We start from the raw sequence: 10,836 nt of genomic DNA, 5'->3' as shown, positions 1-10,836 counted from the left end.
ACCTACTCGAGAGATTATTAGCATTGTTGGTGAATCCTCACGCCGGCTGAATAGTAACTTTTCAGCTTCCCACCTTTATTTCCTTCTCTTGGTTCTTTCATTGAAATCGTCAATTTAACATTGGCACTTTATTTTTGCGGGCAAAAACTTCAAATTTTTATTAAGTCGAAAAAAGAAAAAGTACATTAAAAAAAACTGACTCTCTTCTAGAAAAGACAAAAGCTCTTAGGCTCACAGTCTGGAAGGCCTCGTGTTTTCTTCCAAAGTACTGGAGTGATCTTTTTATGTCCACATAAATCTCGTCCATTGGCAGCTTAACTGTTCGTTTCTCTTGAAAACCACCTTGTTCCTTAAATTCCAGATATGCACCGCAGGGTCTACCAATTTCCCCAGCCACCAAGCCAATGAACTTTCGTTGTAATTATGAGGGCTCAATTTGTATAAGAGTTTTCCGCCGGCAGGGGAGAACCACCACACCGGCAGACATGTCTTATCTTTTCATGCACACCAGGCCGTCCGGGCACCTAGTCTGAACCCTGCCTAACTTGAGGGTTAATGACATGGTGGGAAAAGGGTTTTCATGGCAAAAATAAATTTCCCACGTTGAATGTTATAATGATTAGCTAAAAGGTGGATTTTGTGTCATTTCCAGCCCTTTAATGCTTCACAAACTTTTTTTCCCACAAAACCAGGGAGCACTTGCCACCTTGGCATAGAATTTCCCATTTCCAACAAAAGTACCACAATGTCATAAGGCCTTTGTAAGATTATTACGAAGCTATTAGCCAACAGGGTGAACTATATCTTGGGGAAGATAATCCACCCTAATCAGTACAGGTTTGTCACTGGCTGAAAATTCATGAAGTAGTTGATTATGCTGTAATATAGAATGAAAGGTTGATGATGCTCAATCTAGATCTAGAAAAGGCTTACAACAAAGTGAGCTACGAGTTTATTTTGAAAATTATGGATGCTTCAAGTTTTGGAAAGGGTTTTTGCAGGTTACGAAGATGCTCTTCTCAAATGCTTGGGCTAAGATTTCCCTTAATGGCTATTTTAATTAGAGCTTTATGTTGCAGAGGCCCGTAAGGTAAGGATGCCCTTTGACTCCACTGCTATTTGCCATGGTTACAGAACCATTGCTATGCCAGATAGACTATAACATGAATTTGAGGAGAATAAGAGGTATGCAAGTGCCTGACGGATCTGCCTACTGTTCGCAGTTTTTCACAGACGATAATACCAATTTTTTGGTTCGAACAGAAGAAAACGTGGCAAATTTTATTAATGTGATTGATGAGTTTGCAGAATTCTCTAACTCAAAGGTTAACACTGATAAGACTATGGCCTTATGGCTGGGTTGGGATGAGAAACCACTATGGACAACAAGATATCAGTTTAAATGGGTTCCCACATGACAAATCTAAAGATATCTCCATTGCCCAATAGGAATAGGAGCATTGCTTAGACGTAAATTTGAATGGAGCTTTCAAAAGATTAGCAACAAATTTAAAAAATGGTCGGGAAAAATGCTCTCTAATGGGCAGAATAACAATAGCTAAACATGTGATGGAATCTGTCATGGTTTATGTATTATTAATTCTAGCCTTCTCGAGTTTATGCTTAAAGAAAGTTGACAAATTGATCTCCAACTTCATATGGAAGGGCAGGTGGCACGCATTTGCTTGGGAATTGATAGGTACCCCTACAAAACATGGTGGTCTCAGCTTGATGAATATGAAAGAGAAGAACGATGTCCTATGTACTAAATGGCTACTATAGCTTTGCCATGGGCAAAAATTGCAAGAAAGCTAGTATGTCTACATGCACCCCAAGGCTGAATTTCTTTCTAGACTAGTTAAATTTGCAAAACTAGGACATAAGGATGCACGTGGATTGTGGTCTTAGATCTTTTTATGGGGATGCATCTCTTGGTAGGTCTCTTTCATTAACAAAATGGGCATACAAACATTGGCACTTCTTCACTCCCTCCATGTAGGATAAGAAAGCAAAAGATAATCCAATGATGAATTTGACTTTCAACATGCATTGGTTTGCCAACATCTTGCTAGGAGTTTCTTCTCTAATTTTTTTCTAGACTTGAATGGCTACTTCGGTGGCTAGCCACCTACATAACTCATTGGGATGCATTGTTGACTCAATTAGAGCCAAAGGATCCATGGCTTCAACCATATCTCTACAAGCTACTCATGAAGGCACCAAGTGTCTTTCATTCCCTCTTTATGCAGCAACATCCTTGATGATAAAGTCTAGGAATGCTCTCTGTATCTAGTACATGGATTCCCAGGTAGCCTCTTATAAAGTTTGAGAATTCCCTCTATATCTAGAAGGCTAGTCACTTTATGGTGCCTTACTCATGTGCATCGATGGATGATTGATCTTGTGCCTAAGATCATTTTGACTAGGTATAACAACCTTGCCATTTCTCTTAAGCATACCATTATCTATGGTATATCATAATATATATGGCCTCCCTTAGATGCTAGGCTCTCAACAACCTTGGGTTTGTTCATAATAACATTAGGCCAAGGGTTCTAGACAACTTGTCAACTTTTGGAGTTTCTCTAATCGCACTCCTTAGAGTTCTCGCTAATACTTTGAAACTCATAACATGCATAATGCATGGCAATTTATCACAGACTTTAGTATCCTTTCCTCTTACTTCTGTATCATGATTGACATCCACATAAAACTTTAAGCCATACGAATAATGCCTTTATGATTTCAAAGCATGAATAACAACATACAACTCTTGTTCACAAGTTAGTCAAATCTAGTGAGATCCTCGCTTCCAAACTCAATTGGTCTTTCCTCTTGCAAAATAAAGCCACTCCTACCACATGATCGCTTTCATTAGTACTTAGAAGAAATTGTTTACAAGGATCAAGAACTTTAACATAGGTCGTTGGGTAGCTACTTTCTTGAATGATTTAAAACTCTCTTGTTGATTATTTCCCCAAAGGTAAGATTTGTTATTTGAGGTCAACTTAGGTAACAATGAGACAATTTTAGAGTATTCGCTAATATGTTTGCAACCAACCCTAAGAACAATCACAAAGCTGTGACATTCTTAAGCACTCACCACACTAAAATCACAACCACCTTCTTCAAATCCTTTTCAAGCCTATTAAAATTTATAGTGAACCCCATCTAGTCTCATTGGACCATACATAGGACAGTCTTAATTTGTTAACAAAGAGACTAGCTGGTCTTAAAGCATTGATCACTTTTCTTAAGTGTGCTTTATGCTTAGCAATACCTTTGTTATAGACCAAGTTGTTGTTTTTATAAAGTGTACTACTACCTTTATTATATACCATTGAGGTGAACCATTCATTAACATGGCGAATGTATTTGGAGCATTGGTAAGACCGAATGGAATTACCAAAGACTCATATCAAACCTGTTGTCGACAGCTTGATAAACATCATGAGCTCGACTTATAATCTAATGAGCCACATTTAAGATCCTTCTTACTAAAGATCATAGCTCCATTTGATGCATCTACCATATCATCAATTGTTGCCATTGTTGGATACCTCTGCTTGATTGTGTTATTAGAGTTAAACCTCAATAATCAATACACAATCAAAAAGTATAATCTTTCTTTTTCTTTTCATATCACTAGTACAAAAAAATGTGGGAAACTAGGTTGAGTCTTCCCCAGCCTGAGATATTCTTCCAATTTCTTCACTCTTCATGTTCTTCAGTAAAATTTAATCTATAAGGAGGTATGTTGAATGGTTTTTCCTCAATGACAAGTTCAATGCTTTGTTGAACATTTAGTAAACTCACTGAGATGTTGATTGACTAACAAGGACATCGTCCCATTGGGGAGTTGGGAAATTTTTTGGTGCATCCTTGCATGACTCAATAGCTACACAATAGAGGAATAAGAAATCACTAGGAGCTTTTCCAATCTCTTTATCCAAGATTAAAAGACCATAACCTCATAATACATACGGCACACCATTAAATTTGAAATTATGTGTTTTTCCCAATTAATGATTGGATTCTTTCCAGAACACCAAGATAGACCAAGAGCTATTTCAGCATGAGCTAGCCTGGTGTCATTTCAAAATCCATCGCCTCCACATAGTCTTGGATATGAAGCTCTAAGTGTTATTTTTGTCCCACACCTTTGTCTCGCAATTCCATTTGGCATGTTCAGTGTGTAGGCATAATAAGATGGATGAAATTTTAACTTCAACCTTTTACCAATGTAGAGTTAATAACATTGTGTCTTGGTGTGTGCAGGTCCAAACAGCATGATTACACTATGATTGGATTATTTCCCTTTCATCTATTCTATCTGAGAAAAGACTAAATACCTTGTAGTTTTTGGTTCTGAAAGGATTTTACTAGCTGCTTCTTCTATTTTCTTAGCACTAGACTTACATAACAAATCTAACTTGTGAGGATGTCCCACTATCCAAATCTGAAGCTCCTTAGCTCCTTAGTACTCTCCTCCTTATCTGCATCACCTTTTGAGATCATATTTGCCATACGTTGTTCTTGATTTCTTGAATAGTTCTTCCACTAATGTGGTTGAAGGAATCCAAAACATAAATCCTCTCTTCTTGATTTTTCCTCTTGCTAAGAAGTGAAAGAGAACTTTGACCAAGCTTTGGTCACCATAGCTGATCATTGCTCTAGTGTTCCTTGGCTAGAATCCATTGATTGTTCTAGGTTAAGACATCTGGTTATTGTACTAGGCAACTGATTGCCTCCCTTCTTTACAAAAATTATCACAATTATGTGTTTATTCAGATATTCATGTTGAGCTCCAAGATGCACAAAACCATTGGCTTTAATTCTTACATATTCATAATTAAATCCAATTGCTATTGCATTATCTAAGTGTATTTGCATATTTTCCTACTACCTCACCATATAAGGTTTAAAGCATGAAAGAAAGCTCTCCCCTCGCATTCTCTTTTGGGGTTGAGAGTTCTCCAAGGGCAACGAGTTGACTCTGGGTGGGTACCTATGAATTTGGGTATGGGCGTATACCCCTATGCATGTAGCCCACAAAACCTGTCCACCAAATCAAGTGACCTCAAGATTCTTAACATGGTATCAAAGCTCACATGCTCTAACTACACATGCACATGCATATTTCCGGGTGGCGACACATCCTCCATGTGGTAATCAAGGCAAATACATAACCAAGGATGCGACACATGAAGGCAATTCTTCCATATGTGAAGCAAGCATCGATTCCATCATGGAGATGTTTATCTAAACACACACACACACACATAGAGACATGCACACATATATGTGTGTGTATGCATGTATGTATGTACACACACACACACACACACTTTTCCTTTTTTCCTCTTGACCACACTAATTATTTTCTCTACCGTTTATATTCCTTTGAAATTACATTAAAATTGCATTTCCCCCTTTCTCTCTCTCTAGAATTTAATCCTCACTCTCTCTTCACCCATCTCTCCCCTCTCTTTCTCTTAAAATTCCCCCCCTAAAACCTCCCAAGTCACCCCACTCTACCACCTCTTCAGTTTTCACTGGTTTCTCCTAATTGTTTCTATTATCCCTTATCCTTTCTTTTTCTCTCTTTTATTTTTTTCTTAATTTCCTAACTCCTCTAATTATTTCATATTTTGTTTTTCTAATTTTCCTTACTTTATCTTTTCCTAAATATTTTCCTAAAATTCTCTTAATTTTTAACCTATTTTTTCTCTACTCTCTCTCTCTCTCTCTACTTTTCTAATTTCTTTAAAAAAAAAGTTTTAATTATTTAAACTCCATCTTTTAACTTAGTACTCCTTATTTTCTCAAATTTTCGAAAAGACTGTTATTATTTTCTATTTATTTTGCCAAAATTTTCCATTATTATTATTTTATCTCTTGTTATTTTTTTTCTAATACTTTCTCAATTGCCTTAATTTCTCCTAATTTGTAAAATTATTTCATTATTCTTTCTCACTATTACTACTTTTTCCTTAAATAGACAATACACACGCTTTTCCCTGTAACTTTGGACGGTTGCACATAGGACCTTTAAGTCATCAAGGCCTTTCTTTGGCTTTTTGACTCCTTGATCTAACTTGGTTCCCCTTTTCCTTTCAGAAACATTCTTGGGATTTCTTGCTCCAAAGACCCTTAACTACTCTGACTCTCGCTCCGAATCGAGGACCCACTCCGACTCTCGCTCCCGCCTCCTAAACAATACATTGAAGGCATCATGGTCCCTAGAATTTTTCATTGCTCTTATGAGCAAACACTATTTTAGTCCACTTACTTTTTTATTTTTACCTTTTTAAGGACTTTTCAAATCCAAACAAATGCCAGGATTTCCCACTTTCCTCTCCTTGCTTGTTATTGCCTTTATTAAGGCCTCAACTCAATCTATTTGCTTCCACACTACTAAATTTTTACCTACCTTACTTATGTACATATTTTCCATTCTTTAAAATGGCACTTTTCAATACTTCTTTACCTTTTCGGGTAAGGTGATGACCTATTGTCTCACCTTGTGTGTTGTATCATCCTGGGGCAAAGGTGGGTACACACATACACAACCACACACACACTTTTCCTTTTTTCCTCTTGACCACACTTTTTTTTTTTTGTACCCTTTCTATTCCTTTGAAATTCCTTTAAAACTGCCTTTTCTTCTTTCTCGCTCTCTCTTTACCCTTCTCTCGCCTCTCTTTCTCCTAAAATTTCCCCCCTCAATTCGTCCCACTCTACCACCTCTTTCGTTTTTACTGGTTTATCCTAATTGTTTCTATTATCCCTTATCCTTTCTTTTTTTCTCTTTTATTTTTTTCTTAATTCCTCTAATTATTTCCTGGTTCTCCGTATTATTTCTCTCTCTATATATATATATTATTTCTAAATTTCCTTACTTTATCTTTTCCTAAATATTTTCCTAAAATTCTCTTAATTTCATACCTATTTTTTCTCTACTCTCTCTCTATCTCTCTCTCTCTCTACTTTTCTAATTTCTTCAAAAAAAATGTTTTAATGATTCAAACCCTAAATTTTAACTTAGTACTCCTTATTTTCTCAAATTTGCAAAAAAATTGTTTATTATTTTTCACTTTATTTTGCCAAAATTTTCCATCATTATTAATTTATCTCGTTTTTTTTCTAATACTTTCTCAATTGCCTTAATTTCTCACGTCCTTTCTTTTCTCCTCATCTTTTCTTGTCTAAACCTTTTGACCCCATTTACTGCTTATTCTATTTCTTGTTACACTACTTTATATATCTTATATGGTATGACCCCTTTATATACCTTATATGTAACACCCCCCCCCCTTTTTATCCAACCCCTCCCTATTTCATTTTTATTTTCCCCCCTCTCTAAACCTTATGGAACCCTTTCTCCTCATTAATCTAAACCCTAAACTTTACCCCCACCTCACCCCCTTTTTTCCCCTATTTTCTCTCTTTTTCCCTCCCCCTTCTCTATATGCATTATTTTCATTCTCTCTATATTTTCTCCCCCTTCTCTATTTATAATATTTTCCCCTCATAGTTAGATCTATCAACTCCTTCCATTATCTCTTTACTTTCCTTTAATCTAAGGTCCTTTCATTTTCATTAATTTCTGTACCTTTCTTTAATCTATGGTCCTTTATTAAATCCTTGTATTTTAACCCCCCCTTTAATCTATGGTCCTTCAATTTTCATTAATTTCTTCACACTTCTCAAAACCCCCACCTCCCCTTAATCTCTTGTCTTGTGGATTGGCATCCACATCCAAAGCTCTTTATTTTTTGCTTACCTTTAGTTAGATTATTTCTTTTTAATCACTTTTTCCCCCTTTTTTCTTTCTATTCATTTGTTTTAAAATTCACTCTCAAGTTGCTTGGATGTTTAATAACTATACCTTCTAGCATCACTATTTTTCCTCCACACTTCTTCCATAAACCCATTCCCTCCCCCTCCCCTTCCACACCACACTCTTCTCACCTACCCCCCTTTTACGAAGGTTTAATATTCCTCTCCCTATAACCTCTAAACTCATTCTTCTACCCAAACAATCTTGTTTTCACATTTAGATTGATAAGTGTATGGCCAAGTGTTAATTTTTATTGTGACTTTGATAACAAGGGAGGGGTGTTTATGACACCTGTCTTCCCCAACTAAGGTTAAAACTGGTTCTTACTATTTTGCTTGTTGGATGGTGGTAGGTAGGAAGATTCCTCTCTTCAATAAAAATGATGCTACCAACAACGACTTATCAAAGATGGACGTCTCACATTTCCTTTTTTCATAAAAATGTGTTCACCCTCTAGTGATGCTACTTCATTCATAGTGGTTTTTCTATTGATTTTAAAGTTTATCATTAAACATTTCTCATTCCTACTTTAAATTGTCTTCTCTTCACTATGGAAAGGGGTGTTGTAATGCCTTCTACACACACACGCTTTACCCTACAACTTTGGACAGTTGCATATAGGACCTTTAAGTCATCAAGGACTTTCTTTGGCTTTTTGGCTCCCTGATCTAACTTGGTTCCCCTTTTCTCCCTTTTTCCTTTTAGAAACATTCTTGGGATATCTCGCTCCAATAAAAGACCCTCAACAACTCCGACTCTCACTTCGAATCAAGGACCCACTCTGACTCTCGCTCTCGCCTCCTAAACAATACATTTAAGGCATCATGGTCCTCGGCCTATATCATTGGTCTTATGAGCAAACACTATTTTACTCTACTTACCTTTTTAAGAACTTTTCAAACCCCAACAAATGTCAGAATTGCCCACTTTCCTCTCCTTACTTGTTATTGCCTTTATTAAGACCTCAATTTAATCTATTTGCTTCCATACTGCTAAATTTTAACCTACCTTACTCAAGTACATATTTTCCATTCTTTAAAATGGAACTCCTCAATACTTCTTTACCATTTTGGGTAGACAGTAGGTCATGACACTAGGTGATGACCTATTGTCTCACCTAGTGTGTTGTATCCTACTTGGGCAAAGGTGGGTACACACACACACACACACACACATTTCCTTTTTTCCTCTTGACCACACTAAGTATTTTTTCTACTCTTTATATTCCTTTGAAATTCCTTTAAAACTGCCTTTTCCCCTTTCTCTCGCTCTAGAATTTTTTCCTCACTCTTTCTTTACCCTTCTTTCCCTCTCTTTCTCCTAAAATGCCCCCCCTAAAACCTCGCTATTCGTCCCACTCTACCACCTCTTTAGTTTTCACTAGTTTCTCCTAATTGTTTCTATTATCCCTTATCCTTGCTTTTTTTCTCTTTTATTTTTTTCTTAATTTCCTAACTCCTCTAATTATTTCCTAATTCTCCCTATTATTTCTATATATTTTTTTTTCAATTTTACTTACTTTATCTTTTCCTAAAAGTCTCTTAATTTTTTATCTATTTTTTCTCTACTCTCTCTCTCTCTCTCTCTCTCTCTCTCTCTCTCTCTCTCTCTCTCTCCCTCTCTCTACTTTTCTAATTTTTCAAAAAAAAAGTTTTAATTATTTAAACCCGATCTTTTAACTTAGTCTCCTTATTTTCTCAAATTTCTGAAAAAATTGTTTATTATTTTTCTCTTTATTTTGCCAAAATTTTCCATTATTATTAATTTATGTCTTGTTATTTTCTTTTCTAATACTTTCTCAATTGCCTTAAGTGTGTGTGTGTCCCTTGTTGAGATCGTTTCCCTTAGCGACCATGCAGAGGTGGAGAACCTAGTCCTCTGGGGTTTCACCTCAAAAAATTTTATTGTATCACGTGCATTCAAAAGGAGGGGTATTTTAATCCCACTTTTGGAAAAATTTAATAGGGTTACAATAATACGAGGGGTTTCTTAATTCTATATTAGAAAATTTTTGTTAGTTCATAAGTAAACAGGGGTGGTTTTATTGAGGGAAAAAAGTATTTGAGGGGTTTTTTGAATACCCTTGAATGCACGTGATACCTAGTATTTCTTAGTAGTGCACCCCCCGAGACCTACTCTTAGCAAAGCACTAAAGGGACACCCTTCTTCTGGTTCTCTTGCAGACCCATCATCGGCGGGCTACCATTCCAAAAGTGAATGGTCGAGCCAAGCAATCGACAATTACAATTCAACAACAAAGACCTTCCAAGTCAGAGGAAGGAAGATTGAGAGCAATGAAGCACAGGTGGCAAGCACCTTCAAGCAGTCCAATCAAAAGATCCAACAAGGCACCAGGTGGCCTTGCCATTTCCCTCTTCACCTAGAAGGTGAGGAAAATGTCAAAGATGTTGGGCGTCTGTGATATAGTTGTGGATCCACTTTTGCGACAATTGATGAATGTTTTTCCACTTTTGGGTCGATTTCATGAAGATGTTAGGAATCCTTGAGCCCAGGTTTTTCCATTCCATTGCCTATTGAGACACTTTGGCTACCAAACTTAGGACAAATATTGGCCAAAAAATTTGGGCAAAGTGTCTCCGAAGGCAAGGGAAATGAGATACTTACATTCCACTATTAGGGCCAAAAGTGACACAAGTCTCGCCATCACAGTGGTGTTGAGTTGACAAGTGCTAAAAGTGCTAAAAGTTAAAAGAAGTGCCACAAAGATGTAACGAGTGCTAAGAAGTTCCTCTTTGGATGTAATCTATTTTGTTTAACTTTATCTCTCTTTTGTTTCAGCTTTAATATAATACTATTATCATAAAAACTATAGTTACTATTACTTCTGGGTAGTGAAAGTCGTTCTAAAGAAGCACAAATTACCCTCGTTTACCATTTATTGTGAAATTCAAGAACCAACACAATGGTTGCAAGGAAACACATTCTCCTTGGTTTAGGATTAACAACCTGCACTAAAATAGAAACAATGCAAT

The sequence above is a fragment of the Dipteris shenzhenensis genome, chromosome 6 (genome assembly GCF_047967505.1).
Source record: "Dipteris shenzhenensis isolate YYH24624 ecotype China chromosome 6, Dip_SZ_1.0, whole genome shotgun sequence".
Taxonomy (NCBI): Eukaryota; Viridiplantae; Streptophyta; class Polypodiopsida; order Gleicheniales; family Dipteridaceae; genus Dipteris; species Dipteris shenzhenensis.
This window is presented reverse-complemented; position numbering follows the sequence as displayed.